This window comes from Chanos chanos, chromosome 5 (assembly GCF_902362185.1).
Source record: "Chanos chanos chromosome 5, fChaCha1.1, whole genome shotgun sequence".
Classification (NCBI taxonomy): Eukaryota; Metazoa; Chordata; class Actinopteri; order Gonorynchiformes; family Chanidae; genus Chanos; species Chanos chanos.
In genome coordinates, this window is record NC_044499.1 from 17,266,741 (window position 1) to 17,285,876 (window position 19,136).

A 19,136-nucleotide genomic window follows, 5' to 3' on the forward strand; every position below is an offset into this window, starting at 1 on the left:
TTGATGTTGTCTAGTCCGGGCACCAAACAAATTTCGCTGGAGTCCCCTGCATCCGTTATCTCTTTTCATTCATTCTCTTTAGGTCTTTACATGTTACAACTGCTTGTCTCCATTATCCACTGACCTCATCTTACATTTAGGATGATGCAGACAAAATGTGCTCCCCTGAGTGCTGTGAATAGCTAATCAGCTAATTCAGCTAACTAGGGATTTGTATTGGAACAGGGTCTTGTGTTGCACTGGTGCGACTGTACAGCAGGGGGCACCTTGTAGCCACAACACACCTCAAAGGGAAAACAGTTCATCTTAAACAAACAGTTTGAACAATAAGCTAAACCAGATTGTTTTTACTATGCTTTCATATGAATTTAACAGAGTTTTAAACATTCTAAGAGATGCAAGTTAGACAGTTTGATTAAGAAGTGAACATAGGGCTGTAGGGCTATAACGTTGCTATTTGCCATCAATGGCTGTTGTTTGCTGAAGCGGTTAATTTCACCATCGTATTACTAAAGTACTGAGATTAATACAGTAAATAGCCTTGAATAGCATGTAGCTAAGTAACTAAAGCCCACTGAATTAAAGTCAATGATATGACTGATTTCCCCATTCTGACACAGATTCAAGGTGGTTGGAAATAAGACAGACGTTGGTATTCTGAAGAGGAAATGAAGAGGGATTTGGGAGCAAACTACATGGAAGGGCTTTAAGGATCTTTCAAGTGTGTCTGATTCATCAAGAAAATGTCTTTTTCTTTCACTCAGTTGTAGAAGGTTGTGAATGACCTCATCTGTTTACAGATACACACGATCACTTCAGCACTCTCTCTCTCTCTCTCTCTCTCTCTCTCTCGCACACGCACATGCATGCACACATAAACACACACACACACAAAAATACTCACACACACATATGTTATTGAACCTGATAGGCATATTAGCATGTTATATAATCAAATAAAAAAAAACATTACATGATCATATATAAAATCGCAAAGTTGAACAGAGGATTGTTTATTGTAAAGAAAGCTAAGCCAACGGTATGGCATGATCCCTCGCTCTCTCTTTCTCCCTCTCTTTCTCTCTCACTCATGGATCTTAGAGCTATCCAAAATAGCAACAAGTAAGCATGCAGCAACAGGCTGAGCAGACACTGTAAGGGGCCAGGGAGTAGCATGTATTTGTGAGAGAGAGAGAGAGGGAGTCAGAGAGAGCATGAGAGAGAGGGAGAGGGGGAGACGAGTTCTCTCCTCTCCACATCACATTCACAGAACATGTTGAGTGTAATATATTTCTTACGCAGCTTCTTCAAGGTAAGGGTCTTCTGGCTTTCAAAACTTTAAAAGAGTTGAGAGACTTTTGCCATAAGTTTCAGTCTTTTCATTTGAACTGATGTTGTCATTCAGCTTTGAGTTTATTGTTGGTTGTGGTCTGGTGCATATGTAGGCTGTTGTTTTCACTGTTGTGTTTTGCTTGAAATACAGCACTGCTGGGGAGTTGACATATTGTTTTCATTCACTCTGGGCTACTTTGGACTTATGAGTGAAGTGTACTCATTGTTGTAAATCTGAGCTGTCTTACTTGAGTGTAATAGGTTTTAAAAACCTACTATAAGCAGTTAAACATGGTATTTTTGACATAGTAGTTGTGACTGATGCTGGTGACAAAACACTTTTTGCGTCCTTGGAATTGTAACTTTATAGCACATATGTCTCTGATTATTTGAAGGACACCAAGTACACTGTTTGGAGTGTCTCCCACCTTGTGCTTGTGTTGTCTCTCAGTCAGTCTTCTTGAATAGAGGGGTGTGTGTGTGTGCGCGCATGTGTATGCGTATGTATGTATGGGTGCATGTGTGTACTTGCATATGTGTGTGTGTGTTTTTGTGTGTGTATTGAGGTGGGGTGGATTTGTACAGTTAGAGAGGGCATTGGCAGTGACTCTCAGTTGCCATGGTGTTTTGGGTGGTGTTACATGTAAGTACTTTCCAGTGTCAAGGGAAAAAAAAGTGTTTGTACTAAGAGAGGGATGACACAGTCTAACCAAGAGGAAAAACTGATTGTCATTATAAACACTGGTCCATTGGTTGTTATAGACTATGAACTGGAAATTCATGCTATCAGACTACCTGAAGCTCTGTTCTAGCACAGCACTGACCAAATACAATTAATTAACCCTCGCAGGCATTTTTTAATTAATATTGCATGTGTCCCAAAACTGTATGTCAAGTTTGAGTTACAGCTGTGAAATGTCGCAGCTAGGAGACTACTACAACTACTTAGGCATTTACAGTGCCCTGAAAAGTTATTTAACCCATTTTTTTACATGTATGTTTGAATACAAAGCTGAAATGTTTTGAATTAAGTGTTCACTCAGTTCTTTTTGACATACCGGTGTGAGTTTAAGCGCATCTGGATTCATTTTAAGCATTCTCTACAACTTGAATGGAATTCACTAATTGATTTTATGAAAAATACATTCATTTATATCAGGTCTCATGATTGTCAGTGCATGTCAGAGCGAGAATGCATTGCCTCTAGAAATATGTGATGGAATTGTGTGGGCATAGAACTGGAGAGGGGTATGAAACATTTTTTAAGGTGTTGAAAGTTCCCAGTAGGACAGTAATGTCCAGTATTAAGCAGGCGGAAAATATGGAACCACCTAGACTCTTCATAGACAGGCTATATACCCACACTGAGGGAGCAGGCAAGGACCTTGATTGGTGAAGTAATCAATAATCCAGAGATCTGTGTTGCAGTTCTATGGCTGAAATGGTAGAACTTGATCTGCTGATCATCACTCAAGTAACACAGAAGAGTGGCCATATAGAAGCCACTCCTGAGAAAAAAACAAAACAAAAACAAAATTGCATGACAACATACCAGGATTTTCCATAAAAAATTAAAAAGTTGCCTCAGAACATGTGCTTCTATAGTCTCAGAGATTTTTGACCCAAATATAAAGCGATATGTCCTGTGCTGTTTATCAATAATCTGATGCTGTAGGGACATCTTTTCAACAGTAGGGTCTTAAAATACTGTAATAGTGTTTGGAGGTAAATACAAGCTAACCTTTTAGGTGAACTTCTTTCAGTCTGAAACCTAAGCCCCAGATGAAGATTCATTTTCCAGTGTGACAAGGATAAAGCCAAATCAACAGTGGAGTGGCTTCTTAACAAAACAATGTCAAAGTCTTGGATTGGCTGAACCCAAAAAAAACCCCAAATAACAAAACCTAGAATCTTTGACAATTTTTGAAGGTTGATAAAACTCATCCATCTTCACAGAACTGAGAATGAAGAATCGGTGATGATTGCCAAATCCATATGTATGAAGCAGATACAGACATCACACAATAAAACTCTTTCGCACACTGAGCTTCCTATATATGGTTCGTGAATCAAGAGGGAAAAATAAACATGCATTACATTTCCATGCATTAAACAGTTCTGGCAATCACACAATGGAATGAACAACTGTTCCTGGGGAATGAAGGCACAGTATTATGTTAATGAGGCATGGAGAAGCTGCTTGCCTATGTGGTGTCATATCTGTCTATTTGAGACCTTGACACTTGTATGGGACCTTTTGGGAATGATAAAATGGATGTTGGCCATCCTTCAGCAACATTCTGCCACTGTGTCTAAAGTACACATCACAAAATATAACTTAACCAGCTTTTTCTTAGAGCTCTCATCTTCTGGTAAATTGTGACTTTTTTTTCCTGTTCCAATGTTGAAATGGAAAACAAGATACTTAACATATTAAATGGAATACCCTTCACTGCGGAGGGGAAGTTCCACATGTCAAACATCTGTTCTACTTGAGTTATTTAGGGTTATTTATTTATCTTATATTTCAACAACTTTTGGTCAAGCAGATCAGAATTACACTTCATATCCCACAAACCCCTGCTCTACAGACCTATTGTACCCTTGTCTCAGGACTCAGCCATGAACTTAAGTCACGGACTTGACGTAACACCGTTTTCATACACATCTGATTATCTCTAGTTTTGACAAAGATCCATATCAGTGAGGAGCAGGTTGTACCCTGTGCATGCCTTGTCTGGCTGTTTTGACAGCTAAGCATTTTTAGTTGACATTGAACAGGAAAGGTATGAGGTTCATCCCTTTGTGTATTTATCCTGTAACATTCTGATTGCTGTTTGATTTATGATTTTTTAATGAAGTACTGAAAGTAGAGTGCTAACCAGTGTATTTGGTTGTTACTGTTGATGTTGTTTTTGTCGGTGTTGTGTGTCTGAGTGTGTTAGTATTACCATGCATATTACTACTTTTGTTATCTTATTCATGATGGTTATGTGTATAACAGTGAGTGTGTGTGTGTTACTACATTAGCTTGTGACACACATGTTTGGGAATGCAGATTTTAAAAAAAATTGCTCAAGAGAACAGATCATCTTACAGTTCTTGATGGAGAAACAGAAAGAGAAAAGATACATTTTCTCCTTGATGACAAAATTAAAAGATTCATTGGAAGCTGAATCAGCTGATAAACGAAATATGAGAACACTGTAATTATTAAACACAGGATATGTTTGAGTATGTTTAATGTGAATTCGTGTGTGTATGTGTGTGTGTGTGTGTGTGTGTGTGTGTGTGTGTGTGTGGTGTCTTTGTGCATGAGTGAGTGAGGTGGGGAAGAGGGGGAGAAAGAGAGAGAGAGAGCCAAGAGATCTGTTGAATGAATCTAAATGGTGGGAGGGTGTTTGGATCATATGACAGGAAAATTTGATTTATTGTATTATATCTGACATTTTTGTTGACACACTGAAACATTAAAAGTGACTTGTCTGTATTTTTTCATGACGCCTCCGGGAAGAGATGTACTTAGGTACAGAAACTGCTTTGCACGTAATGTTTTAATATCCTGAAAAGACACCAAAACTTGGACGTACTCATATAACCCATAGGAGGAGGGATAGAATAACTCCATCCACACACACAGAGAAAATAGTTTAGATACATTTCACTCTCAGGTCATCCTCCTTTTACTCAATAGAAAAGAACTTGCTGTATTATTTCCTAACGATACTGCATTGACATTAGACAGATTTTAGCTTTTCTTACCACTGAAACAGTAGCAGAAAAAGAAAACGATAGAAATGTCTTGCTGCTACTTTGTATCTTAGTAGTGTTTCTGAGAAAAGAACAGAGAAGACATTCCAGTCCCCCAGAGTGGGGACAGTGACAGGCTGGTTATCGTTAAGAGAGAAGAGTGGATTTGGAGCCAAACTGGAAGTGTGAGGGTGATAATATCATAAGTGGAATGTAAATAGAGTTCTGGGAAGACAGAGTACCAGTCAAGTGTGAAGGTACATGCCATCCTGAAGACACTGAATCTCTTATCTCCTGAGTTATGGGCCTTGCATGGACTTACTCATTTAGTTTGGAGAAGTTTGGATATCATGTGTTTTCACAGAGTGAGCTTCTCTGGTCCTTATAACATGGCAGCATGGACAAACATGGAGAAGCATGGGTTCTTTATGACTGAATGAGTCTGTGTATATATATATATATGTGTGTGTGTGTGTGACTGTGTTACCTTGTAAGAATGAAATAGAATGGTGGAAGAAAGATCCTTCCCAGAGCAGCTCACTGTCCACATACAAACCTGTCTTTTAGAGTCTTTGTTCAGTGCAGGACACAAAGCTCCTTATGGATAAAGACTATAAACAGAAGATCACTATCAGTGTCTTCATGATCCCCTCCATTGTTTCCATCAACAAGATGGAATCACAAATCATTCCCTCATGCATTTTCTCTTGCTGCTTACACTTTGTAGGTAATTGATTCAAGACCAGCAGCCAGTCATTAACCTCCGGCAAAAGTATGAAGATTGCAGCTGAGCAATGCAGGCAATAGAGTATGCCAACCATGAATAGAACTGTTATTAGGAGAGAGAAACACTGGGTCCAACATTGTGTCTTGTCATTACATCAAGTCCGCCCATTTCCGTAGTTTCCAGTACTATTGTTCTCATTTCGCATTTGAGATTTTTTTTAAGTTTCACTGTCAAATCATATGGACTAGTAGTCTACCTGTTCTTTATCTGTTGTAATGAATGCTTCTGGCAAAACGTGGTAACAGAGGCATAATGACTGTGACTCTCAGAGAGTGGGCATGTATCAGTGAATTGGTGTACAGACAGTGGAGTCATTTGCGATCCTTTTGAAGTGGTGATTTAATGTGAAACTAGAGTTCTTCCCTAAACCCTGTGTTCTCAAGCCAGCTGAGTGAAAAAAAAGCCCCATCCAGGTTAGGTAGCTGGATAAATGTTCATATGTATAGACAATGCGTTCCTCTATGTGTGCTGGCATGGGTGAATGCCTGTGTGTCTGTGTGTTGGGATACCTGAATTGACTTATGAAACAGCTCTCTGTCCCTCTCTGGCGATTGTCTCTGTTTAGGTTATGTAACCATTGATAAAGAACAGAAGATGGGGCTGTTTGGAAAACAGGGTAAAAAAGCTGCAGCTTAAGCCAAAACTATGAGGACTGTGGTGTGACACGGGGGTCAGGGGACAGGAGATACACGGTCATCAAAACATGATTTACCCATGTCCCAGTTTCGTGTCATACTCTTTTTCTCAGTGGCCTACAATGATAGTCATTTGAGCATGACTGTAGGTGTACTAAACTCTCAGCAGGTGTCCATTGCATAACCTGCTCATTGCTTCTCTTTTTGGGACAAGAGGCTGAGCCAGCCATGGTGTTAGTGATTCCATCACTTGGTGCATGCTTCTTCTTCCTTCATAGTGTCACCAGTTCACAAAAAAATCAGATGTGCCACAATTTACAAACTGCCCTCAAAGAATATTAAGCTTACTTCCAAGATTTTTGTAGTCCAGCGTCTTTCATTGGTGTGAAGTTTCATGGCTTTTTCTTGACAGTTAGCTTGGAGCGTTAAGCCATTCACACTTGAAGGTTCCTGGTAGGATTTGAATGAATATAGGTAATTGGATTCAGCAACAAACACTCAGGACCATATTCTGCAGTGAGTGTGGGTCATTTGGAATGTGCCAGTATAACAACAGAGATTAGTCATCAACTTTTCCCCTTTCTGTTATTGCAGAGAGTTTTGGTCTTTGAAAGTGTCACAGCACAGAGATGAACAAAACCAAGACATGCACGTAGCCACCAAAATAAAGGAAATATCAAGAGTATTAACAGGGTGTTGAGCCACCATGAGCTGCCAGTGCTCCTTGGCACAGATTCTCCACGTGTTTGGAATATGTGTTTGCCACAAGGAATACCACATCACTTGTTCACAAGAGATTTCATCTTTTGGTATTGACTTCTGACGTCTCGTGATTGAGATGGTCATCTTCATGCTCATCCCACCATTTAGTGCCACTCATGGACTGTGGAATGGAGAATCACCATCTAGGAGGACGCTATACCCATCAAGATGGAAAAGCTACACATGGGGTAAAAGTGATTGATTTGGATAGTTTTGCATTTATTGCCATTTACTTTGCCCTCTAAGGGGTTGAGTTAACCTGAACCATGTCAGGAATCACACTCTAACAGAGCTGCGAGATTCCTTAAATGTGGACACGAAGAGCTTGGGGTTAGGGGATTCTTTTGGAGTGCACCTCACGTGCACTCACCTGGTTGTTTAGAACAGGGAGAAGGCTGATTCTCCAGAACATATGGCTTTTTCTCCACTGCTTGCTGTGTATAGCACTCTGTTGAGCTCTCAACAGAGTGTGCTTGATAAAACGGCCTGCCATAGATTGACTTTTTGTGGAGAACCAATTAAAAAAAGACCAGTCTGAGTCAGGGTTGCTTTTCCCTTGCGTCTCAAATCAATGCACTGACATCATGACTGGGGACCATGTGCTTTTAACCACAGTTGACCTTAGTTGATGATGTCTTCCTCTCAGATATCCATGCCAACAGCGATTCATTCAAAGTTTCTTGTGCAACATCAACAAATTGACCAGTCTTTGTCATGCAAGCAGGTGTCAAATGTGTACCAACAATTAGCAATATCTCAAAGTCACTGAAGGCTTTTGGTATTCCAAAATAATGGGTGACTGGGTTTGATGGGATGATTACTTAGTGAATTCAGAAGCCTCTGAGGAAGTACTTGCTTTTTATGAACTTTGTAATGTATCATTTACTCATCTATTTTGTTAATTACATGTGCATCAGTTTGTTAAGTCTTACATGAACATTGCACCAGGCTTGTGTGTCTTTTGTATGTTGGAAGTCTGCCAGATGCTGTGTATGCCGAGCCTTCAGTCTAGCGCAGACAGAGAAAGAATGAAGGACCATCTTAGCTCTACCAGTCTTTGTTTTCACAACTCTAGGCTGCATTTACAAAAAATACTGACCTTTGGTTAAAGTTGTTAAAAGAACAAGACCATTAAATGATGTCCAAACCTAAAATGTAGAAGATCATAATGTTTATTGTTTGTGACTTGTTTATTGTTTGTGTATTTTGTAGCCTTGAGTTGAGCTGTTTGACCCCAGCATTGAATATCTTGGTCATCGTTGCCAGATAGGAAATGTTAAAGTATCTTACCAGAGGCTTAAAATGATCGTATTTTGAGGAAAATTATCTTACGCGAGTCATAACCAAGAGAACAAATAGGCGTAAATATGAAATTTCAGAAAACATTTTTTTTGGCACTGCCTACAAATCTAGCTATATTGGTGCAAACTCTCAACTTGTAATATTATAACGATAACTGCACTGCACTGGGTAAATATAATACTGGCCCGTTAGTTACTGCATTCAATATAAAATACCTACAATTTCTGATTTGTAAAGAGGATTTGATTAATTTTCAAGTTAACAACAACCATGCTCATGAGTCATGTTCATCATCACAATGAGCATGATTGGCTGGAAAGACATCACTTGAGAAGAGATGCATAAACACAGACATAGGATCCATATTTTGCTATCTTGATTATGTTGGGAAATGAATTAAAATGAGACAGTATTAGTAGTTGTAATCAGTCTAGGCTCAGTGTCGCAAAATGATCAAATTATCGTACATTGTGGAACTTTTGGCATTACTGATCGTACATCTTACAGAGAGCAAAATTATGGTACAAATACGATAATTATCGTACATCTGGCAACGCTGATCTTGGCACAGTTTTTTTTTTTTAAGTCTACAAAAGGTTAGAGGCATCGCTTCTGTGCCCACATGACTCCCCTATTTCCTGATTTCTAATTTTCAGGGGGGAAAATAACATTAAATGGTAAATTCCCTGATTAGAGTTCGGGATCTGGCAAGAACTGTAGGATATGACAAAAGAAGAGTCAAGTGACCCACACAGAAAGCCCATTGGACTCTTACTTTTTCATGCCGGACTGAAAATCGAAGCTAAAGAAAAGGGATGGCTGTGGTACGCACTGACAATGTGCCTTTGATACGCAGCGCAGTGCAACACTCAACATGCATTTTCCCTCCAATCACGTGTCAGCATGAAGACTGGCTTAAAGATCATGATTACCTTCTCAGAGTCAAGTCAGGAGAAATTAGTGTACTGTGGTTTGTCTGACACTGACTTGGGTGCATTGCAATAGAATATGTAATCCAACTCAAACAGTGGGTCAAACCCTCAATATATCTAGTTAAATAATATTGACAAAATGATGAATCAGTGTAATTGAAAACAGTTCCTCGTTTGGAGGAGCAGTGTTTGTGGTGTGGTTGGAAGAGTCATGAACATGCTGGTGAATGAAGTCTCAGGGCTGTGCTGTACTGTTAGGTATTTATTCTAATGAGACCAGATTAAGTGTGCTCAATCAGGTATAAGCAAATTAATGTTGGCTCATGCTTCAGATGTTCATGCCTTCTAATGACCGTCAGCACCTTGTACACTGTAATGATCAGTGTTGTGCAAGTTACTGAAAATTAGTATTTAGTTGCAGTTACTAGTTACTTCTTTTAAAAGTAATTGAGTTACCTTATGCATTGTTGTATATAAAGGTAATTAGTTACTAGGGGAAGTAACTTTTGCGTTACTTCTAAGTGATTGCTTCAATTCTCTTATTAATGCATACCAAGCAAATCAAGCCTTGGCTGTTTGGATGGGGTGGCTCCTTCCTTGGTCAGTGGCGCTAGCAGTGGAGTCTTTCACAATTAGCTTTGTAGAAGCATGTTGTTGTACCTGGTGCTTCAGAAGATTAGAATTACTATTCTTTGATGTGGATAAAGTTCTCATACCTGCACATAGACTACAACTCACCAGTATATTTTGGTCCTTTATGTCGAGGAGGGAAAAATAATGTCCATATTTCTGGGACAGCAAGCTCACATTGCCTGAACTGTTGGCTATCGTGTGGGTTAATGCTGATTGATTGATTCACTCATTCATTGCGCCGCATAAGGTCGGGTGACGTTAGATCATAAACAGGAAACTGGGGGAATAAGCTGCATCTGTCTGCTGTAGTCTGCAATTGTCCATTAATATTTTCATGTAAGACAAAAGTAATGAGTAATGAGCCCATTTAAATCTCAGTAATTGTAACTGTGTTATTTAATTTGAAAAGTTAATTAGTTACAGTACTCGTTACTGCCAAAAGTGGTGGAATTACAGTGACATGTTACGTCCAACACTGGCAATGATGTTAGCAGAAGACTATCAAAATTGAAATCTGTTGCTTTTTTTTTTGCCACCAAAGAGCTGATAACTGGGATGGCATCGCAATTAAAAAATTAAAGTCTGTTTTAATCACTGAATTTTTTATTATTAAGTTTATGCAGAAGTTCTCCAGGAGCATACAGTGAAAAACATGGGTTTAGATGTTTAGATGTCTTGCCCCGTGTTAAAGATCTGCTGAAAATCTTCTGAAAAGACAGTTTTGTTTTGGACTTAATGATCATGTTGCCTATCTATACACGATTACACATATACCTTACGTGTCGTCGGTTCTATGTATCTGAATTTAACTAGGTAGAAATAACTAAGGTAACACCCCTACTTACATGTTGTACAGAGCAGAGGTCAAATTCTTCCTGACGAGCATGGGGAAGTCTGACATTACCTCATGAGTGGTGGATGAAATCACACAGACTCATGCCACAACATCATCAGTTATTGCGGATGTGTTGCTCTTTAAATGACCTCTGTTTCTCTGGATCTGGATCTTATGTTGGTCAGAATATAGCCAAACTTGTGTACACTGTGACTTTTGTTATGCAGTATTTGTGAATCTGTATAAAAATACCAATCAGTAAACGCTATGTCAGAATAGTTTGTCTTGAAGCTACACAACTACACTTAATAGCACACAGCTGCCATGTAAATGGTCTTTAGCAGGGTTCTCTTATTAAAAAAAGTGAGATCAGAGCTTTTTCATGGCCTGGTTTTATTCTGCCAGTAGTTTAGACCATTTACATAACTCGTCCTGAGGTTAGGAAACACATCATCATTAACGTGTAAATGGTCTTTCCTCAAATCTTTTCTTTTGCATGTAGTGACTGACAGGTCTCCTCTTTCTCACCATGATAAGAGCTCTTACTCTGATTTCTGACAACACACTCCTCCCTAGTGTGTGTGTGTGTGTGTGTGTTGCTATTCCTGGGGTTCTGTGTGTCAGTGTGAGTCTTCCTCTCTCTGTGCTGGTCCTCCCCTGTGGGATGAGCTCATTCACGGGATCCTCTGACTGCAGCCAGAAAAATCCTGCTCCACCCCAGTTCTCTGACTGGACTAATCAACAGTCAGAGTCTTGGTCCTCTTACAGCCCTACATACTGCATACATACATACTTCATCTCCACCCTTTCTACCTCGTTGTTTTTGTTTGATCCAGTATATGGGACTCATGCAATCCGTTGCATGCTATTGTCATTAGTGGAAAAAAAGGTTATATGATATGCTGATCCACACATGGCTAGTATTGTGCAATTGCTAAAATGTGCGCTGTTTCAGTTTTTAGATTTATCTTAGTTCAAAGCCTTGTTGTGCAGTTTGTCACTTTATGAGCTGTATACAGGAGGTAATAAGATAAATATAGGCAGTCAAAGACACTTTTAGATCCATTGTGTCTCCCTGCGCAGGCTCACACACACACACACACACACACATACATGCACATAATTGTCCTTAATAAAGGACACTGAGAATCAAATTCCACTGCGTTGAAAGTAAATATGTAGGTTTCTGAGAGTTTATAATTGAAAGCAGAATGTACTTCATTAATCTTTTTCCTACCGTGGACAACTGGGCAAACCCTTCTTTGGGTGTAAGTTTTTTTTTTTGTTTGTTTTGTTTTTTGGAGAAATTTAACTGTGATTGACTGACGGATGTTCTAATCATCTCTGCGAGCCCTGCTTAGTGTCTGAGCTATGGTGCTGGACTTGTTACATATTTTAGCTCTCCCCTTAATTATGTATAATGGACTGCTTCAGCAAAGTACTTTAACCTGTCCATGCTTGCCAAGTGTGTCTCTTCAAGTCCTTTCCCATTACCTTGAAGAGATCCAGTCTTATGGATTTCCTCCAGCTGAAATCTGAGTATTAAGATCAACAGAGACATAATGCCAGAAGAGAGGTATCTATCAGGGGCATCAGAATGAGGCACAACAGTGACTCTCTGAAACTGGAGATAATAACAGGTGTTGATTTAGCTTTGGATGCCATCCTCTTTTAGCCTCATATGTAGTGGTGGCATTGGTCTGCACCTGCTCCTACACAGTAGTCTACCCAAATTCCCCGCACTCATGTGTTGTGCCAGGAAATGGCATGCTTCTCGCTGAAAGGCACTTGTTTGAGGTACACAGCTATTTCATACCTCTTATTTGAGGTGTATAATTCTTCACAAATATGCTTCTTTTTGACTTTATCAGTGCACATTTTATTTTGGTACACAGCAACGTTATTAACTTTTATCACTGTCAGTCAGTATAAAGATTGCAATTAAATCTCTGTGATTGAAACACACGCAGTGAGCAGTGAATTTGACCTCAGCATTTAACCCATCCTTACACACCAGTAGTGAGCAGACACAACCACTAGGTGTAGGAGCACAGGGCAGCATACCTGTGCTGGGGGGGAGTTGGGGGTTAAGTGCCTTGCCCAAAGGCACATCGGCTGTGGATGTTCTCCTTCCAGTCCTGGGAATAAAACCGGTGACCTCTCGGTCACAAGCCCACTTCTCTAACCCTTAGGTCACGGGCTGCCCCATAAATAAAGATCAGTGGTTCAACTCTGTTTAACATCTTTAAGCATTATATACATCCTGTGTGAGTGTTAGATTCTCTGTATCATGAATGATGGTGATGTGGATTGTGATAGAATGCAGATATAGAGCCACTGAGACTGGTAGGAGCAGGTTTGATAAATTGACTTTGACCATCAAGGTCAGAGGATTAAAACACTTTGAGACTATATGAGGCTGAGAGGAACTGCTATGATGATGAACAGATAAAAAAACTTGTGCGATAACGACTTAACAGAATCACATGCAGACACTGCCTTTTCTTACATGAGTTCACATTGTGGACTGGCTGGTGTCCCAACATCTGTAATGAAATATTATAGTGGAGGGACTTACACCGAACAAAGCCGTCACCTTCTTTCTCTCTCTCCCTCTCCCTCTCTCTCTCTCTCTCTCTCTCTCTCTCTCTGTCTTCTGCTCTTTCTCACTCTTTCCTCCTCCTCCTCCTCCTCCTCTTATCTCCTTATCTCTCTTTTTCTCACACAATCCCTCACTTGCCCATGCACACTTGCACACACGCCCTATTCCTTTTGCCCCCTCCCTTTCCTCTCTGACCAAGGGCTAAGTAGTTAAGCCATTTAAGAAACCCAACTGTAATCAATTCGGGAAAAGAGTCTCTGGTTTCTGAATGAACCCTGGATCTCAAGTTGAATTTGCCGGTTAAGGTTGATGAACTTTCCAGTCAGGGCAAGCTTTATTCCAGGCTTGTTTTAGTCTGTAGATCCACTCATTATATTTGTGTACTATCTGCAGACATAATGTAATTTTTGTCTTTTTGCACCGTGTATAAATCTTTCAGAGACAATCTTTTTACAGATTGTATATATGGTCAAGATTTTTTAGTTGTGCTTTTCACATCTACCTCCTACATGAAACACTCAGTGAGGTGTTTAACATGGTTATAACAGTGGATTTCCCTTCTGCTCACAGTCAACCAGACTGTCTTTATTTTGTTTCCCGGCTGGTTTCTCATTTCCTCATTAGATAATGATAGGACACATGACACCTGTTTTTCTTGAGAATGTTGAGCCGCTTTTTTCTATTTTAAATGGCATCAATGGGTGTAGTCAGTGTCACTCAACTTTTATTTAAATTGTCACCCATGTCTCTTCTTCAAAAATGTTCTGCATTTCCATCCTTTCATCATCACACTCAGTAATTTCTGAAGGTGTTAGTGCCACTTAGTGGCATGTCCTACTCTAGGCACTTTTTCTGTGCTTCACCCTAGGAGACATTCTATTCCTGATACCGGGCTTCTTAGTGTCTTCCTTCATTCTAGTAAATGGCTCAGAAAGGCTTGGCCTGTCTGGATTAGTTACTGACATCCAGTGCCTTTGCCATTTGCTCTTCTAAAGTTGAGTAGAAGAGACAGTGAGGGACTTTGGACCCTCACCTCTCTCCACCAATACTACGTAACTTTTCTCATCATTTGCAAGAGGAATCGAGCCTGGAAATGTGCCATTAACAAGATATCCTGCGTACTGAAGAAGTGTTTGGTCACATTGATGACACTGAGAGTGAACAACCACCAACTGTACTATGAAGAACAGGGAATGGATGGAGCAGGCAGGCGATGCTGGGATTAAGGAAGGGGGGCTAGCAGGCAGGATGGCTGATTTACCAGTCAGGACTTTGGGAACGTTGTTGTTCTGTGATATGGGAGCAGCTGTGAGCTGGACGATGACTCGTGTATATGCACTAATGGTTGGCCCCACCTCTGTCCATTGGTTCTGGACTGTAAGTACAACTCATAGGACTGAACCATTGGGGTTTAGTGACCTTATCTCACATGTCAGAGTACAATTATATTTTTATAACATTGCACCACAATTCATATGGAATCAATTATGGAGTGTATGCGCTACATACTGATGTAGTTAGAATAGGAGGAGTCATGTTCTTAGAGTAATGACTGGTGTTTTCATGACTTTGGTGACTTATGTTTGTCATGCTGTCCATGTGGTAAAGTGTTTATTTCCTTGAAGAGAAGGTTAGTTCTATATTTTCAAGGCAGTATGTTCGATGTGCACATAATTTCTGTCTCTTCATGTTTGTGTTTAGGTGATGGAGGCAAAAGTCGGGAAATGAAAGGATTATTGGATAATTTAATTAATAATTCAGCGGCTCAACATATTGCCAGTGCCTCTCTAAAGGGTTTTGTTATGTGGTTTCATGGTGAAAAGTGAATATCTGTGTAACTCATTTTGTTCAGGTGCGAGAGGATAGGGTTTAGGGGATAACTGAATAATTATCATATGTCAGTTGTTGACCACACAAACACATGTTCCTTTTTAGTAGATAATTAGTTGCAGACCTTTTCGATTACTGATTATTATTACTGATTAAGTTGTTTGTCTCCTTTTTGTTTTGCTTTCTGTGTTAGAGTTCATAGTTGATAAAAGCGCTTTCTTGGTCACTGCGTGGAGAAATGCTGCCACTTAATTGGGAATAAAACATTTTCCTTTTGTTCTTTGCAGGCTCCAGCGTTAGAGGATGCTGTGAATGACACTGACTGTGTAGAGGATGGAGATTCCCAGCAGGAAGAACATGTACATCAGCAGGAATGGAGTCAGTCAGCCCTGGAACCAACAGAAGACACATTGGACGAGTATTTCGACACACACTCATGGAGCAGCTATGCATTATCTGATCTCAGTCATGAAACTGAGGACTGCTATAGGACTCCACTCAGCTCTGAGACCGGCTCTTGTGTTGGAGTCCAGCCAGACTGTAATTCACATAATGTTAAGTGTAATATTGGCCCCAGGAGTTGTGGCCCTTCTCCTGCCGAGAAGGAATACACTTCCTCAGAAAGACCTCAAAAGACACTGGAGGGAGAGCAGCCCGTGGAGGGATCACTTTTACTTTCTGACGTGGTGTGTTTGGACAGTGACTGTTCTGGACCGTTTGAGGCTACAGAATACAGAGCTAATCTAGAAAATGCTGATGCTGGAAACTATACATGTGCCAAGAGCTCTGATAATAACACAGCAGTTCATCTGCTCTCGAAGAGCAGTGATTCTGTGACAGAAATCCCATTAGAGAGTAAGGAGTCCATAGACTCTCAGTGTTTCACCATGCCAGAAACAGTGACTGACTTGAGTAAAGCCAAATTTCAGTTAGGTTGCATTTCTGACAAAGAATCACAATTTAAAGAGAATGAAGATACAGCAGACAAACAGTCAGAGATTTGTAAAAGTTCCTCAAGCACTAATGAGACAGAATCGTGGTGTGTTACTGGTAAGTTAAGTGGCAGGGAGTTAAAATGGAATTATAATGAATCAAACTTGACATGCACTGAAATGTTTGAAACTGAATCAAATAGCGAAGGCAAACAGGATCTAACCTCACAAAACACTTATTTGTCAGTATCACAGTTTAATTCAACAGAAGGAATTGAGAGTGAAAGGCAAATAGGACTCAGTAATGAAAGTTTAGCAGAGTGTTCAATAACAGGACAAAAACCTCAGTATAACATTGTAGAAAAGTCACAGGCTATTTCAAAGGATTCCAAGCTGGACCCTGTTGCTGATACAAAATCTGTAGTAATTTCAAATGTTTCTCTGGAGAGCAGTGCTTTTGAAAAGGAGCAAATTATGCAAGTGAGAGCACAAACACTAACAGACCACAAACTTCAGCAGGCCTTGGAAACCTACACACTTATCTCTGAACCAGTGAATTCAGAGAATGAGAGCAACACATGTATGGATGAACCTCTGAATCACACTGAGGAGGCTACATCCCGGCAAAGAGAGAATGTAAATGAAGATATCATCATAGTTCAAGACACTGAAAACCTTATGGAAAAGGTATTTCCAGAATCTGTGGATAACTCTGGTAGCTATGACTCAGAACTGATCATTCCTTCACTGAGGGATTGTACAGTCTTTCCTCCAGAAGACCATATGGACTTTTATTCTGACAGTTCAGGATACGTAGATTCAAAGGAGTTTAACTTGACACAGGATTTGTGCTCGGACAAAGAGGCAGAAATTATTGAAGATGTATGCATTCAAAATGGCTTAGTCAAAAACCCTTCAGAATCACTCATGGATTCATTTGAAACATTGTCTGAGAAAACAAGTCCCCTTCCAGTCAACCCCACCAACATGTGCTTTGAAATTACAGGTGACCTTCATTTGAACCATAAAGAAATAGCGCATTGTGATTTAGATGTTATGTCTGAAACAGGTGAAGAGTATACATATTCTAAACAACTTAATGATTCTAGCAAAGTAGCAGAGGAACAACCAGATGATGTCCTAGGATCTAACAGTGTTATTAATAAGAGCCCCATATCTTCCACACAGGATAAATTCCCATTAGATCATTCGGCACTGAATCGTAGATTTTCTGAACACCGTTATTGTGAAAAGTCATTGACAATGTTGGAGTTAGGTTCAGACACAAATAATAATTCAAAGACTGTTACATTAGAGCAATGTGCCTCTGATCCATTAAGTACATCACCGAGCACTGGTGGTATTAAACAGTGCCAGGTTGGCATAAATACTGGGCAGTCACTCTCAGAAGAGACTGCCAGCAATCATGATCGCAGTGACACAGTGCCAGGGTTACAGAATCCTTTTCAGGTTGAATCAAATGGGCCTGGGAATTGCCTCAGGAATCCAGATATGGAAATTCCAATTGACAACAAAGGAGACAATTTAACTACCTTTAACCATGAAGCATATAGGAACTGCACAACTACCCACAACTGGAACTCTTCACAAAACAAGGTCTGTGATTACTTTGATGGGAACCACTGCCAGCTGGACTTATCTGGGATGGAAGGCAAGAGTTTGGAAAGAGAATATCAGTTCAAGGACGTAGAGATTGTTAGCCAGAAAACTTCTGCAATTTTCTCCACTGCTGTACCCCCATACACAGATGCTTGTTACAGCAAAAATACAAGACTTATTGCAGACTCTCCAAGCTCTGTAGATGGTTATATGCCCCCTCTGCAAGAAGATGTAAATAAAGAAGTCTTCAGAGAGGACAATATATCACCTCAGGGATGTTATCCTCACATTAAAGTGTCACATATAATGGAACCAATGGGGGACAGTCTAAAACAACATGCCGTGAAAGAGTCACCTGCTAGCAACATCTCATTATCTGGGATGACTGAATGTAACAGTTCAACTTGTTCACAACCCCTGTTCCATAACTCAGATACAATAGTATACACAGATACAGATCCCAATATTGTTTTACTGTCTGTCAGCAATTTAGAGCCAATTATGGAGTCTGATTGTTCTCAGGAAAACTCATGTTCAACAGTTATCAAGAGCAGTGTGAAGGAACAAAAGCAAGTAACCTTGTCAAGAGAGAGGGATATTGTTGAGGGAGAATCTAAGAGCGCCTTTCCTAGTGACTGTACCCCACTGAAAACTGCAACTGGACATTTGCATAATCAGTGTTCTCCTGCTGTGTGTAAAGATGCAAAAGAGGTTTTATGCAGTGTAGCCTCAGTTAAAAGAGTTAACACTCTCACTGATAAACCAGACAATGGGAAAATCATGTCCCTCTTGACAAATGAGGACATTAGTGAGCTGGGCCATTGTGTCTTCAGCTCTGTTTCACAAGATGTGGACTCAAACAGCACCAACAGTGAAGATACAGAGGGGAACAGCTCTCCCTTCGGAAGCAACTCCAGTGTCCCCAAAGCTGTTAAAAACAGAGAGTCCAAAGGTAACTCTGCAGGGAAAGGCTCCATGTTTTCTATGTTCTCCAGGATACCCTCATTCCGCAAGTCCAAGAACTCTTTTAGAGAGAACAAGGGCACTAATAAGGTGGAGCCCCAGACTAAAGATTGTCTTGAGGATGGTGTAGAAAAAGAGGTGAAGGAGCATGAGAGTTCATTGAAACATAACAAAGCCCACCCATCGCTTCATAAAGCCCACATGTCTCAAAGTACAGATCA